The 17,064-nt window shown below is 37.7% G+C and overlaps 1 non-coding gene across 1 annotated transcript; it reads left to right on the forward strand.

Annotated features, from left to right (window-relative positions):
- Positions 1-14,719: 14,719 nt before the first annotated feature.
- LOC128069287 (U6 spliceosomal RNA) lies at positions 14,720-14,824 on the forward strand. Its single transcript, XR_008201542.1, has one exon. It is a non-coding gene; the product is annotated as a U6 spliceosomal RNA (small nuclear RNA).
- The last annotated feature ends 2,240 nt before the right edge of the window (positions 14,825-17,064 follow it).

A 17,064-nucleotide genomic window follows, 5' to 3' on the forward strand; every position in this document is an offset into this window, starting at 1 on the left:
AAAATAAATAAATAAAAAGCCTCTTGATAAAAAAAAATAAATAAATAAAAATAAAACACTCTTTCCAAGCGGCAGTCATTATAAGCTCGTAATTGAAAGTAAACTTGAAGAAATGCTGCAAACTGGTGTCTTCTGACACAAAAAGCAGTCTGCAGACGTGTGGCTGAGGTTCCAATTCTCACTTTGTAAACAGTCAGGCTAACCTGATTTGTTTCTCCCTTGTGACTGTTTCTTTGAAATTGATGTCAGTTTCATTCATGGTAGGAAATTGGTTGTTCCATGGTTAAAAAAAAAAAAAATCACATGTTTGTCTCACCTGTTCAACTGAATTTAGAATGGCAGGAGTTGCCTTGTGGCAATTTTATATATGATTTAGATAAATCATGTCTATTTGAAGATAGATTAATTTGGCCTAAAGTTATTATAATGACAGCATTCCTACATGCCAAGTTCAGGATATGATAATGGAAAGAATATGGGGCTTTAGAATCCAGCTGTGCTCTTTTTTTTTTTGAGTTAAATGACCTTGAAGAAATCATTCCTTTACTCTAAACCTTGGTTTGTTTTCACATTGTTACAAAGCTCAAATGAGAGCTAAAGCACTTTAAATGTAAATCTGAATTATTATATTACCACAGTTATTCTTTGTATTAACAAAACAGTATCAAGATAAAATCTCTTGATGAAAGAAAAATCACGTCCTCACCTAACATTTTTATGAACATTTAGATCAGTTTATCCAATGGGGGTTGGGCGGGGGGTGGGGTGCGGGACATAGGAACAGCATTCAGAAAAATGGGGAAATCTGGAGAAAATTTCTGGGGGATCTTAGGTCTCTGCTTCCTCTTTCCTCATCTCTCAAGTTACCTCTTCCTTTTCCCTTTCTTTTCCTCTCTAATCCCTTCACCCTAGCAGAACAGCAAAGTATGAAATGAGTAGTCTTTTGTACCCACTGCTGTTTCGTAGGGTTACTGTGTGGTCGAAGAGGGGATGGGAGCTGAGTGAAGCCAGAGCTTAACAAGCAGTTGACAAAGGCTCCCAGGGTCGACTTGGAGATCAGAAGGGAGAATGTGGGGCAGAGGCCCTGTAGAGGTCAGGGGATGGCAGCCCTTAAAGAAAGATCACAGCACTGCAAGTGTGGTCACAGCCCTCCTTTCACAATCAGAGAATGAAAGCTTTTCAGCCATCACAATTCTCGTTTAAGCAGACAACGCATCCCTTTATCCCTCATAGGGGATTTGGGGATTACATGAAATCGTGTACATAAAATTGTTTTGAAACTATACAGTTCTGTACAAATGTTATGATGAATACCTCTATCCCCTTTACCTTCATCCTTGCTTTTCCAAATAGGGCTTGTTGGAGCATGGGCTGCTCATAATGATTTGCCTTTTCAGGTGTGGTTCACTGGACAGCACAAGGATTCGTTTCATCATTACTTTTTTAGGAAACTCTCTGCAGATCAGTAGAGTAACATCCTATTCTACATTCCTTGTGAAGTATTTTTTTTTCCTGTTCTGAAAAATCAGGTGCACTATCAAAAGAATCTTAGTTATCCATTTATTTGCCTTTTATTTATACAGCTATATAATGAAAAGCCACCATATGCTAGACATTATGCTGAGGTAAAGCAACTGCCATCGGCAATAGCCAGCAAGGGCTATCAGAGAATACTGACTTCACGTGATCACCTTATATACACATATAAAACATTTTTCTTCCTCTCTCTCTTTCTTTCATGAACAAAGCATCTCTAAAATTGGGAGGACATATCTGCTTCTTGGAGGTGGTGAGGATTACTTGAGATGCTATAAGAGTTCTTTCAACATTTCATGGCTGGAAATAGAGAATAATCACATGGAAGTAATTATGATACAAAGGGAGTGCACTAAAGGAATTTGAAGGCATAGCACAATGCCAGGCCTCTTCCAAAACATTGGGTACATCTTTTATTTTTTTTATTAAATCTCAAAATACCACAAAATGATATATTATCATTCATCATTTTCATCACCATCCCCATCCTCATGATTTTCCACCTATAATCCTTACATTATATGAGGAACCTGGAAAGCAAGGAGATTTAACTTATTCAACATTGCCCAGCTACTTTACTGCAGGCCTAGGAAATATCTCCACATCTGTTTCTAATTCCACTGATTTTCCTCCTTCAGGAGAAAGTGTCTGATAACAGCATCCCACAGAGTCGTACCTCTTTTTCTCTGAATGTTTTTGTCATGTTCTTAATGTGATATTTAGAGTTTATATATTTGTATTAAATTCATCTGGGCTTGGAGCCAAATTTCCCACTTGGTGGTCTTATCCCCCCAAATGGATTGCAAGAATCTTTTGGTCAGGACTTTCATCTTATTCTTATGGATATGTCCTACACTCTCTGTGTGTCTGGCTATGTATGAAGATGTCAATGACACAGACTCAGAATACTTGTTGGATACATGGCTTTCCAGGCGAGCATTGTGATGTGGTCCTAGTATATATAATCTCTGCCTGTAAACTGTGCATCTTTGGAACTCAACCTCTTGCAAGTCATAGAATCACCCAGAGGATAGTCTGCTGGGCCCCATTTCCAGAATTTCTGATTAAGTAGGTCTCAGATAAATTTGTGTTTCTAAAAAGAGCCTGGGGGGTGCTGATGCTAGTGCCTGGGGGCATTTGAGAACTACTGTTAAGGACCATTGCTATAAAGAATACATTTGTAATATGCAATATGTTCTTCCTACATCATAAATTTCATTAATTAATGAGAAGAATTTTTCTTCAACCCTGTTAAAGTAATAATCTGAAACGTTGCAATAATTCCTACATTTGCTTGTCCACTGTTGAGGACTATCTTGTTGAAGCTAAGGATGAGAGTTATAGACGTGAAGTCAGAAATGGATTCACCTGTGCTTTGCCAATTTAAATTCTAAACTACCTAAAAATCAAAGGTGAAAATAGATTATTTCCACCTGTGACTCTGGCTGGCTGTAATAAGAAAGGCTGTCAGACAAGACCAGATTGACTTCTTGGTCTTATTACCTGCTACAGGCTTTACCCCTCTGAGCCTCAGTGTCTTCATCAGTGTTTGCAAAGTGGGCCCATAATACTGGTCTGAATAGCAGGGTAAATGTTAAAGGAAATGATGAATATGAGCTTGACCAATACATGGCACCCAGGAAACATCCAAATGCATGAAAATTCACTCAGTATCAACATATATCTTTTAAATTCCTTCACCAGTTCAATTTCTACTCATTAGTAGGATGAATTTGAAAAGTAGGTCATTTGAAAAATTGAGGATTCTGATTCTCTTCATTTTGCTGAATCTGCCTTTAAAAGGGTCTTGAGTGCCAAAGAAAATTTGAAGATAGCAGGTCCTATGAAACTTAAGGCATTAGTAGTTTTTTTTTTTTCAAATTTCTTTCTCTCTTTATATACGTTTTACACACTTGTCTCTGATATTTAAATCTTAGGGGATAAATAGAAAAACAAACATTTTCCATTTACTTATACTTAAATTCTAAAAAGGAAAAGGTTTTCCTCATTAGAATCAGTTATTCTCATATAATAAAAGAATTGCATATAAAGTAATAAAATGTTACAATTAGTAAAATAATATAATGGTTATAAACATAGTGATAGGTAATATAATTTTCAAATGTAAATATAGCAACAGCAGTTTCATTTATTGGAATATTTAAACAGCATGTTTTACCTCCAAATCATCTTCCCATCCATGCATCATACCAAATAATAATCTAAAGGCAGAAGCAAAGCAAGTATTATTTCACCCGTTTTACAAATGAGGAAACCAAGGCTCAGAAACACAGACATCACTAAATGCAGGAGGCTGGTGTAGATCCTGGTCAGCAAATCTGTTTTTATTAAAAATAATCTTGCAATAATCACAATGTTTTAATTCCACAACTCTTCTTCATTCCCCATATGCAATGCAGAATCAACTTAGAACAAGGACACATTTTCAGAGAAATGTATTACAGAACAATTTTACATAGAAACCACTATAGGTTTTATTTTCTTAAAAAAAAAAAAAAGACTGCTATTCATGGCAGTCCTCCATGAACCTTAAATAAAGACACGATAGGTTAGCAAACCGATAGTTAATGAGTGCCTTGTCTGTGCTAGCCACTACATCTATAGGCTTTCATTCTGAATCCTTTTATCATATATTATCCTGATTTTACAAATGGGAAATTCAGGTAGAAAGGGGGAACTGTCCTGCCCCAATAGATCGGGGGATAAGAAGACTTAAGTCTTAGAAATTGGATTCACGTGACTTAAAGGTACTTTTCACTTTGAAGCCTCCTACTTCCCAAGAGGAAGACAAAAGATTCATCAGGCTGCTTGTTCTATGATCATTTTAATGCATTGTTGAATTTGGTTTGCTAATATTTGTTTGAGGATTTCTGTATATGCATAAATAGGGATATGAAAATTATAGACCTGTGATTTTCTTTTTTTGTGTTGCCTTTGTCTGATGTTGGTATCAGATTAATTCTGGCCTCATAGAGTTAGTTTGGAAGTCCTCCCTCCTCTAAAATATTTTGGAATAATTTGAGGAGGATAGGAATAATATTTGGTACAAATTCTTGTGAAACCATCCAGGCCTGGGCTTTTTTGTTTGTTGGAAGATTTTAAATTACTGATTCAATTTTAAAACAAGCTTGTGTATTTTTCTCTGACTCAGTCTTAGAGGATTGTGTATTTCTAAGAATTTATCCATGTTTTCGAGGTTGTCCAATTTGCTGGTGTGTAACTAATGATAGTGTTTTCTTGAGATCATTTGTGTTTCTGTGAAATAGGTTGTAACTTCTCTTTTAATTTCTTTATTTATTTTAGCTCTTTCTCTTCCCTTCTGAGTGAGGCTGGCTAAAAGTTTATCAGTTTTATTATTTAGTCTTTTAAAATTTAAAGTGATTATTTTTAAAATTTATTATTATTTTTTTTTTACTTTACAATATTGTATTGGTTTTGTCATACATTTACATGAATCTACCATGGGTATACATGTGTATTGATTGGTATGTACTTATTGCCATTTTGTTTTCAGGTTATTTTTATAGTTCTATTAATTTCTTACTTTAATTTCTTCTATTGTCGTTTGGTGCTTTTCTTTAGCATATGTTTGGTTATTTCTCTTTTTCTGTCTTATTTTTTTGGTATTTATTGTAGACTTTTGATTTGTGGTTACTGCGAAGCTCGTGTATGTCAACCTATAAATATATTTACTTATTTTAAACTGGTACTCATTTAAATTAAAACACATTCTAAATATCTACATTTTTGCTACTTTCTACCACATTTTGTGTTTTTGATGTCATGTTTCATATCTTCAGGTCTATCCTTAGCTATTCATTGTAATTACAGTTGATTTTATTTTATTTTTTAACCTTTGGACTAGCTTAAATGGCTAATACACTGTTTTTACTATATGTTTGTCTTTACCATTGAAATATTTTTCCTTCCTGTATTTTCTTATTTCTTGTTACAGTCTTGTATTTTTCACTTAAAGAAGACCTTTTAACATTTCTTGTAGGTTCAGTTTAGTAGTGATGAAGTCTTTCAGTTTCTGCTTGTCTAAGAAAAATCTCTCTCTCCTTCAGCTGTGACCAATACCTTTGTTGGATAGATTATCCTATTTTGTAGGTTGTGAATTTCTTTTGTTGTGCTTTGTTTCAGCGCTTTAAATATACCATTCCCTTCTGACTTGCAAAGGGTCTGCTGAAAAAAATACTCTGATAGCTCTATAGGAGTTCCCTTGTGTATACTTTTTTTGTTTGCTTTTTTTTTTTTTTTTTTGCTCTTGCTACCTTTAAAATTATTTGTGTACTTTAATATTTGCCCTTTCAATTGTGATGTGCCTTGGTGTGGGTGTTTGGGTTCATCTTCTTTGGGAATATCTGTGCTTTCTGAACACAGACTTTTGCTTCCTCTCTCAAGTTAGTGAGGTCTTCAGCTATTATGTCTTCAAATATGTTCTCTATCCCTTCCTTGCTTCTCCTGCTGGAACCCCCATGATGCAAATATTTGTACACTTGATGTTGTCCTAGAAGTCCCTTCAACGATCCTTTTTTTTTATTTGTTTTGTTGTTGTTGTTGTGCTGACTGAGTGGTATCCTAGACTCACGCATTCTTCTCTATCACCTCATCTGCTGTTAATTCCTCCTAGCCTGTTTTTAATGTTGGTTCTTATATTCTTCAGCTCTAATTTTTAAAATATGCTTTCTAATACTTTGGCAATGTTCTCACTCTTCTTTTTCCAAGTTCATTTAGCATTTTGATTGCTGTTGCTTTGAACTCCTTATCAGATAAATTATTTGCCTCTGTTTCAGTGAGAATTTTTTCTCATATTTTCTCTTTTTCTTTCATTTGAATCATAATTCTCTCTCTTGTCATTTTGTTTGACTTTCTCTCTTTGTCAATATGAAATTAAGCAAAGCAGTCACCTCTCCTGAGGATATGTCCTCGTTTGGGAGCATCCCTTGCGGTCTCCATGTACCAGTGGCTTTGATGGGAGCCCTGGCTCTGAAGTGAGTGGGTGTTGCGTCTTCTCCTGGGGATGTGTTGGCAGCGGCCACCTTGGTGGGGATGGAGTCAGAGGAGCTAGAGCTGGAGCCAGGTTAGGGCTAACGGTGATTGCTGCCTTATGAGCGAGTGGGAGGGGGACCTGAGGTGTTAGGGGGGGCCCTGAGGGGGTTGGGTGTCTCCTGGATGCGATGGCAGTCTTCCCTTTGCTTGGGAGTTTGTGGGGCCTAAGGGCTTTGAACGGTACTTCTGAGATGGCTCTGGGTTCTCACTCTGGCAAGAGGCAAGGCAAGGCGCTGATCTGACTTTGCTCCTTCCCCTGTGTATGGTACGTGTGCAATGCAATGGCAATCTCTGCCCTGGCTAGAGGTAGGGCCAGGACCCAGGCTGGCCCTGTTCCTTCTCGACCATGATAACAGCACTCGCTGATTTAGCAGGAGCAGTCCAGAGCAGGGAGGGCCAGAGGAGGGCCTGGTATGGGCTCAGAATATGTCATATACATACTTCTAAAGCAATCCTTTTCAGTAAAAACACCAAGAAAGCAAGAAAATCAATCTAGAATTTGGCTGCCTATAAGATAATGCAGGAAGATGGCTAGACAAAACCGGTTAAGGTACCAAAGTGAAAATAGTTGCTGGGTGGTGCCTGTTACAAGGTGCCTTGTAACAGTGTGTGCGTGTTTAGTTTTCAAGAATCTGCTTTTCTCAGTCATCTTAAAGTGATTATTATAATGACAGAACAATATGCTTTCATGTTGATATACTATAATTTACTAGTATTTCCCATAATTGTTTCATTTTCATAGGCTTATAAACAGTAAGATGCTGATATTTCTTAACCTCCTCAATTTAGACATCACTGATTGCTAGGGAAGTAGTGGGAATAAGGTTATTCTAGCACAGGTTTTAACTGTACTAGAATAATATATTTTAGACAAACTGGATATTAAGGAGATGGTTTCATTATTTAAAAATTTTTCTTGGAATTTTAGTAAAAAATAAAAGTAAAAAGATTATTTACCCGAAATTTGAGCATACATAACACCTTCAAGGTCCATTATATGTCAATCACTTTGCAGTTAACCTCTGGTAGTATTTAGTTTATTTATGCTAACTTACACTTCTAAACTTCAAGGCCTATTTCCTTTGGGAAAATCCCTAAGCTTTTTTTTTTTTTTTTTTTCCAGTATTTTTAAGATCAACAACAACAACACACTCTCCTAAATTTATTGAGTAACTATTATTGCTACATATTATCTCTTATTGTAATTAACCCTGTGAAATCAATATTATCTCCACTTTACAGATATTAGCTTTAAGTGGGTTACAAAAGAACACTTTCTAGAAAGTGGTAAAAATGGAAATCTAAGTGCTCTAACTCAGACATCCATAGCATTTCAGTGAGCTAAATTGCCCAAAATAGTAGCTACTCAATAAAGAGTTGTTGAGTCAGTAGGTGAACAAATTTTAAGCTCAAATGAGTGTTTTTGCTCCCCAGGATCATTAAAATACAATTTTAAAATGACACCATACATTCTCTACCAATTAAAGTACATTTAGCAGAATACGGTCTATTCGGTTTAAATTGATTCACTTGACTGGGTTTGGTTTGTTGTAATAGGCCATGGTATGGCCCTCCCTAGAGTTTTAAATAATGTTTCTATCTCACTCCAATCACCATACCTAAAGTGCAGCTAATTAAATAGGGAAAAAAGGACTTTCTCCACAGGAAAGTCATTTTGTCAGGCTGACTATTTTTGATGGCATTTATTAGCAGAGTGGAACCAGTAGTGAAAGAATGGCTAAAATGGGCGAACTTGCTCATTAGTCACAAAGACTGGAAGGTGTAGAATTGTTCAGAAGCCTTTACAATCCTTCCAACGTTGTTGTAAAGATTTGGGGATTCAATCCATAAGCTCAGGAAGCCATCATCTTGAAGTAGAAAACTGCCAGTTCCCTTTTGCAACAGGCGAACAACCAACAAGCTGGCTTCTGTTTCACATGCTTACTGACACAAACGTTGTCAGGATCTGGAGGGCAGTGTGTGTTTGTATGTGTGCGCCTCTCACACACTAATGGTTGTGTTATAATGGTCCAAAGGAATTCCTGAAGTCCCTATACTCATCTGAGAACTGCTGTCAGCAGATGCTGGATACCATGTTTCAGTTATCGCTAGAGATGCTAAAATGGTTGATCCTTCCTAATTTTGGTCTCTTTCTCTCTTAAGCCACCAAGTATCTACCATTGTTTCACTCACACCTCCACGTAAAGAGTTAGGAATAAACAAGAAAGTTGAGGAGCATAAGGAAAGTATACTTATCAAACTTCTATTCTTTGTGCAATAAAAAGAATTTTGTGTACATCACCCTACTTAATTCTGCTCATGTTGGTATTTTAGTTTTGTGCGCATGGTGGAAAATTAGGACCTTAGAAGCTAAGGATCATATCTCAGATTATAAAGTCAGTACATGCAAATTCCAACTCAGGACTCAGGTAGGGATAAAAAAAAATCTAGAGATTCTTGTAAGAAATCATGTGATATAACCACTTGGGAAATTAATCATACTGTTAACTCTTTTAATAGATGCACAGCATTCAGATGACAGCTTTTAGGTATCATGTCCTCACTTTCAGCGAGCACACATCTGAAATGTTTAATTTAATTCAGATAGCCATATGTATGAAACATTCATAGACTTCTATGTATACAAAGATGTACAATAAATAAAGGGTTCAGAAATCATATAAGATATATTTTTATCAATGAAGGTATTTATTCATAAAATACCATAACCTCTCTCATTGGAGAACTTGATGCTAAAGTCCAAAGATTTATTACAATTCCTTTGCTAAAGATCACTGACCTTTCTACTACATCAAGTACAAATAATTAAACAATATTAGAAAGAATTTTCTCACAAGCACTAAAATCTCAGGCTCATTTTAAGGCAAAAGTCTTACTGCCAGGATTCATGTAATATCTTCCCCAAGGTTAGAAGAAGAAATCTTCGGAGAAAATAGTCATAGTCCATGAAGTCCAGGAAGAGAACAGGAGAATCAGTGAGAAGGTGTTACAGGGGAACAAATACCAATTCATAAAAACTCTAAATGTCTCAGAACAAAAGGAAAAGACAGAAAACTAATACTCTCTTTCTCAAAACAAATTATGCTACCAAAATAGTGTTGTGGAATAAAACTATGTCTTAACTATCTTAAAAAGGGAAACTAGTGCCCAAATTTTTTTGTTTTTGTTTTTGTTTTTTTAGATTACAAATAATAAATGTCAGAGATTAACATTAACCTGAATCTGTTTGACTGCAAGCCTGTATTCTTGATTTCCCACCATTGACTCCCAGAAGGCATTTAAGTAAAAATTATTCAGTTGCCTATCAGGGGTGTGTTGAAAGGAACTTCACACTGGGAAACAGGCTGGTCCTCATGACCTCTTAGATCTTTTGAATTTCTAAGCTTCTTTGATTTTATGATGCAGTGGGATGGCATACGTATAATACTCAAGTAAGGCTAAAGTTGAAAATTGGTGCTTAAAAATAGAGCTTTGGAGACTTTTCACTTACCTTGATCTTCTCTGCATCGCTCTGTGGATGACTGGCATTTGGCTCCATTAAAGGTTCCTACACCAGGGGCAAAATGTTGGAAATTGCTCCCTCCGACCTTATTATAACGTGGTTCTTGGCAGGTAAGCCACTTGCCAGCTCCAGAGTGGTTTGCTTGGTGTGAGGGTAATTACTCTAGAGTTAATTACAGAGTCCTTCAACTTCATTACACAGAATCCTCAGAGCTAGAGTCTATTTTCTTTTTTTTTTGGATTTAGTATGCAAGACTGACCACATATAAACGTGCAGATCATTTGCAGGTGTCATCCTATGTAACTGAATAAACTTCCAAGGAGCTGAATGGCAAGGTTTATGTGATTCTTCCACTGCTACCTCACATCCCTTCCCTTAGTACTCTGGGCATTTAATGCTATGTATGAGGGGATTCCTAGATTCATCGTGAGCTGGCTGGGCAAATGATAGAGATCAGAAGTTTATACCCATATCGTGAGACATTTCAAAATTATAGTTCCTCTTTCTAAAACATCTAATACTGTCGAACACTCCTTTTTTAAAACCCTTTCCTGTGTTACCTCTAAAGAGACTTTTTTTTTTTTTTTTTTTGCTTCAAGTATCAGAAAACTCGGTGCGGCTGAAGTAATGAGAATATTTTTGTCCTATTATTTGTAAATTATGAGAAGTATAGAGGTAGAAACACCTGCTGGTGAGTACAGTAGGTGTCTGGCTCTAGCTCGTTGGATTCTCTTTGTCCTGTCCTTTTCAACATCAAGTTTGTCTTCAGTGTCTTGCTGGGAAGCAAGGAGATACAGTAGGTACTGTATAGGAAGAACCATGTTTCCTTAACTCTTCCAGAACCTTCTCAGTCTCATTCTCAGACCAGACTCTGGTCACAGATATTTCAGGGCTCACCATGTTCTGTCTTTAAACTTCTGTTTTCAATCTAGAGATCATTTGTGGGTTTTTATCTTATATAGCGCAGAAGGCAATGGCAACCCACTCCAGTACTCTCGCCTGGCAAATCCCATGGACAGAGGAGCCTGGTAGGGTGCAGTCCATGGGGTCACTAAGGACTGAGTGACTTCACTTTCACTTTTTACTTTCATGCATTGGAGAAGGAAATGACAACCCACTCCAGTATTCTTGCCTGGAGAATCCCAGGGACCGTGGAGCCTGGTGGGCTGCCGTCTATGGGTTCACACAGAGTTGGATACGACTGAAGTGACTCAGCAGCAGCAGCAGCAGCATCTTATATAGCAGACACATTCCATCACAGATGCGTGGTAGACAGTGATTAAGGGAGCAGACTTTGGAGACAGGCAGCCCAAATTTGAATTCCAATTTGATCTTTTAGCAATTTTTAAAGTTATTAATCAGTAGACATGAGAGTCTTCAAACCCCATGGCACTCTTTCTTCTATGATACTCAGAACTTCTATCTTCTCTTTAGGGAAATGTACCAAACTGGGAGGGAGGGAAGATTGATAGATTTGGTAAATATGGATATATATTCTGTAAATATAGATAGATTCTATAGATATAGGTTATATAGACATAGAAGTAAATATAGATAGATATACTCTATATAGCATGGAGAAGTCAATGGCAACCCAGTCCAGTACTCTTGCCTGGAAAATCCTGTGGACAGGGGAGCCTGGTGGGCTGCAGTCCATGGGGTTGCAGAGAGTTGGACACGGCTGAAGTGACTGAGCACGAGCACTCTATATAGTATAGTGTACAGTGTTCGTCGCTCAGTTTTGTCAAACTCTTTGTGACCTCATGAACTGTAGCCCACAAAGTTCCTCTGTCCGTCAAACTCTCCAGGCAAGAATAATGGAGTGGGTTGCCTTTCCTCCTCCAGGGGCTCTTCCCAATCCAGGGATTGAACTCAGGTCTCCTGCATTGCAGGCAAATTCTTTACTGTCTGAGCCACCAGGGAAGCCCATGGTGGCTCCCTGACACTAGAGATATATTTATATATTCTGGAGATTAGCGAGCTAAAGCTCCAAAGGACCTCAGCACCTTAACCTTCACCCAGCCATGCCTAAGGTTTTATAGATGGGCCTATTTTATACATGGTCCAGAGAGAAGTAACTGGTTAAGATCCCTTTATGAATCCTTGCAAGAAATGAGTCATATATCCATTCTTATGGCTCCTAGTCCAGAACTTGGCACTCAAACCGAGACTTTCATTTTAAATATTTCTACAGGGCAGGCATATCAGGTCATATCATTTTGTCAGATCATTTGACTTTCGTTTGTAAAGAAGATGAACATCTCGAGAAAGCTCCAAATGAAAGAACAAAGTAAGTGAAACAACAGTGTAAATGTATGTGTATGTCTGTTAACACTGAATACCAATCTTGCCGTTTCTTGTCACTCCTTTAGCACTGTTTTTTCTTTCTCAGAATTGCTTTCCTTTTCTTTGCTACTATTAAACAACCATTTTTGAAGGGCATATATATTATGCAGAATTAGAAAATCAGTTTCAAATAGGGCTAACAGTTAAGATATTTTATGGGACTGGGGAGATGAGCTTCAATGTAACATAATTATTTTTTAAGTCAATGTAAAATATATAGAAAATTGAAAAAACATAGCACTTTTGATTTTCACAGTAAGAAAGTAAACACTGACTTTCTTATTTAAATAGCTCTTCAGCTTTCCTTGGAAGATGAGTAAGGAACAGTTCATAAAAATAAAAGTTTATGAACGTTATTTATTGTTTACATGTTCAATTATTCACATATCTATTAAAGAAACTCAGATGGTTAGTTAATCTGATATTTACTAAATGTCTTGAAAGCATTAAGTATCGTGCTGGGTCAACGCATGAATCTTAGTCAATATTCTTAAGGAGTTTATCATATATGACACCATCTCTATGAGTCTGAGCAAACTCCGGGAGTTGGTGATGGACAGGGAGGCCTGGCATCCTGCAGTCCATGGGGTTGCAAAGAGTCAGACACGACTGAGCGGCTGAACTGAACTGAACTGAACTCAACCATCCCTGTGGATCATGCACTTGCTTATGAAAGTCGTTTTCATTGTTACTTTTATTTACATTAACACATGCTGCTATTTATAATAGTTTTATAGGTAAGTTGATAGGTAAGCATTATCTTCTTTTCATTTTGCAGACAATAAAATGGAGGTTTAAGGATATTAAGTAACATGGCCCCAAATTTGCACCCAAAGGACCTAACTCCAAGCCCAGTGGAATTATAACCATGCCAGGCCTCAGGTATTAGTAACGAGAAAATTTGTATCATTTCTCCATTTCCCATTTTATAAAACTGGAGCCTCAATCTATCTTATTAGTAGTCATGCTCTAAAACTGAGAGAAACGCAAAGTAAAATTGGCTATTGGATAGTCAATTTTGCTTATAAAGCACATTATTTATTTCAGTATTGAAGTCCCTTTTGTATATACCAGGTCCCACCTTGGATTATATGTTTAGGTTTCACTTTGTTAGTATTTTCACTTTTCCCAAAACAAGTAAAACAAGCAAAAATTAACTCTTGATGTTTTTACACGTGATGCTTATTCAACAGCAATGTGTTAAGCTGAATTATATGCATCTACCTGAAAGAAGAAACTGTATTGACCTGCACAGTTAAAACCCCTCACAAGATGGGCTTTTCCGTCGTGGCTCAGTCAGTAATGAGTCCACCTGCAATGCAGAAGACCTGGTTTCCATCCCTGGATCGGGAAGCTCCCCTGGAGAAAGGAATGGCAACCCATTCCAGTATTCTTGCCTGGAGAATTCCATGGATAGGACCAAGGAAACTTTCACTTTTCACACTTCATCCAAGTGGTTTTGAAAAAGCTCCAGTATGGTGAGCTGAAAGAGAAACTTAACATTTTGTGTGTGTGTGTGTGTGTGTGTGTGTGTGTGTTTGCAATGGGGACAATTGGCAGAAACATCCGGGTTTTCTGCCAACATACAAAGAGGTGATATGACACTCTAGCTTGGGGCAAGAGTCCCTTGGTTTAAATCATAGCTGCCTCCCTTACTAATCTTGTGGCCTTTGGAGTTATTTCAGTGATTTGAACTCCATGCACCTCTTGTCCCTCTTACTTTTCTCCTGTATCATGAGGATGGTAGTATCACTAACTCTTCAGACTGACATTAAGAGTCAGTCAGTTCAGTTCAGTCGCTCAGTCGTGTCTGACTCTTTGCAACCCCATGAACTGCAGCACGCCAGGCCTCCCTGTCCATCACTAATTCTTGGAGTCTACCCAAACCCATGTCCATTGAGTTGGTGATGCCATCCAACCATCTCATCCTCCATCGTCCCCTTCTCTTCCTGCCCTCAATCTTTCCCAGCATCAGGGTCTTTTCCAATGAGTCAGCTCTTCGCATTAGGTGGCCAAAGTATTGGACTTTCAGCTTCAACGTCAGTCCTTCCAATGAATACCCAGGACTGATCTCCCTTAGGATGGACTGGTTGGATCTCCTTGCAGTCCAAAGGACTCTCAATAGTCTTCTCCAACACTGCAGTTCAAAAGCATCAATTCTTCTGCACTCAGCTTTCTTTATAGTCCAACTCTCACATCCATACATTAAGAGTAAATGATTTTAAAGTATAAAAAGTGCTTATATCACTTTAGCAACACATATACTAACACTGAAAGGACACAAGAAGATTAGCATGGCACCTGTGTAAGAATGACATACAAATTAATGAAGTGTTCCATATTTTTAATGAGCTTTCTTAGTGGCTTGGACAGTAAAGAGTCTGCCTGCAATGCGGAAGACCTGGGCTTGATCCCTGAGTCTGGAAGATCCCCTGGTGAAGGGAATGGCAACGCACTGCGGTATCCTTTCCTGGAGAATTCCATGGACAGAGGAGCCCCAGACCATGGGGTCACAAAGAGTCAGACACAACTGAGCAACTAACACTTCAAAGTGCTTAGAGTTTAGCACATAATGACCACTCTTAAAATGTTTGTGGTCATTTTTATATCTATATCCTTCTTCAGGCTGAGTTTCATGAGTACTGCGACCACATCTAATTCCTGGGCCTTCACTTTCTAGCACAGGACTTGGTTGTGAGTTGAATAAACCAGTCAGATGATTAAGGCTTTATACTATTTCCTTTCTTGCCTCACTCATTCCACTCAAAAGCATGATGGGAGTACTCCTAAAGAGTTCAGGGACATGCCAGAAAAGCCAGAGGTGCTAATGTGCATCTCCTTTCCGGGATTAGAGAAGAGATTTTTTTTTTTTTTTTTCATTTTTTGTCTCTTTAATCTTGTAGCTCAGTCAGTAAAGAATCCACTTGCAGTGCAGGAGACCCGGGTTCGATCCCTGGGTCGGGAAAATCCCCTGCAGAAGGAAATGGCAACCCACTCCAGGATCCTTGCCTGGAAAATCTCATGGACACAGGAGCCTGGTGTGCTGCAGTCCATGGTGTTGCAAAGAGTCAGGCACGACTGAGCAACTAACACTTTCTTACTTAACCACATCCAGAACATAAACCAAGTCCAAAGAAAGAAATGGCAATAAAGATGGGTAGAAGAAGTAGATGGAAAGGAGAAAGACAGGGAGAGATGCCAAGGTAGATAATATTTATTACAGTCACTGTTGTCTGCCCTGCAGCAGATAGTATCTTCTTTAATACAGAGAGGTTTTTTTTCCCCACTCCTTCTTCAAGTGTTTATTTCATTTGAAGTACTCTGTTTAGTGCTTTGAGTAATGAAAGCAGTCACATTCCTGTTAGTGCTTGGAAACCAAGTGCACATTCGTACACACACGCACACAGTTTGAAAGGAAAGGAGAAACTTTATGTGAACATTTTTACCTGTGAATAGAAGTTTTATGTAATAGTAGCTATCTTGATGTGTTTCTTTCTATTCTTGGGAAGAACAGAATGAATGTGCTTAATAGGAAGTCATTGCAACTCACATTCTGTCTCTGTGCCAAATCCCCTTTTCAACTTTCTAAAATTCTTTTTTCTAACTTTTAATTAATGGATAAGCACCTATATGTATGATTCCTAACTGGCTCTTATGATTGAATGAATGAATGAATGAGTGAATTTTACCAGTGCAAGAAATACACTCAAGTGAAATTTCTAGAGTAAGCAGGCTAGGGAATTAATGAACTCTGCCTTCTGAAATCAGATTAAAAAGGTTTGTTTCAATTTTATCACAACCAAGAGTTAAAGCATATGATGTATTAAAGAAGGCAGTTAAATCCCACCATTGAATCCTATATCATGATCCTCAATGGCACGCTTTACAAAGAAAACTCTCCAATCATTCTTTCTGGGTGAACATTTGTTAGGGAAAATCTATAACAAGGTCTGATTATTGGAAGCTTAAAGTTTCTTCTCTGGCATACATTTTAAAAATAATGAAGACTCGAAGCCACTTTGACAAGAGTTCTGATTTGACCCAAGTGATTAAAAGGGTCAACGGGAGTTCATTTTCCTTCCCCTGAGGAAAAGTTTAAGAAAAATAAGCCCTCTGTGACTATCTTAGAATGCCTTTGTGATTAGAAGGCTCTCAATTCAGCAACAGCTGAGCAAAAGAGTTCTTTAGTGAAAGAACTGACGCTGCCAAACTCTAGAGCTTAATAATAATGCCTCCTTGATACTAAAATGCACCTCCCCAGTGTACACTCTGATTGAAGGTCTTCTTGCTGTTTCTTTAACTGATATAGACTCATAAGACATAATCATATGATGTGTTCTATTTTTATGGATATGGAAATGTGACCAATAAATTTCACATCAGACCTGAAAAGACTGACACTTGCCCAATTTTGTTTTGGTAAATGAATGCCTATATGTCTGTGAGAACACAAGGTAACCTAAGTGCACACCTGCACACACACGGAGCTTAGGAGAAAAGAAGTGACCTTTATTTCAATATTTTTAAGTGTCAGCAGAGGTTGTTATGGGCTTCCCAGGTGGCCCTAGTGGTAAAGAACCCACCTG

This window comes from Budorcas taxicolor, chromosome 25 (genome assembly GCF_023091745.1).
Source record: "Budorcas taxicolor isolate Tak-1 chromosome 25, Takin1.1, whole genome shotgun sequence".
In the NCBI taxonomy this organism is placed as follows: Eukaryota; Metazoa; Chordata; class Mammalia; order Artiodactyla; family Bovidae; genus Budorcas; species Budorcas taxicolor.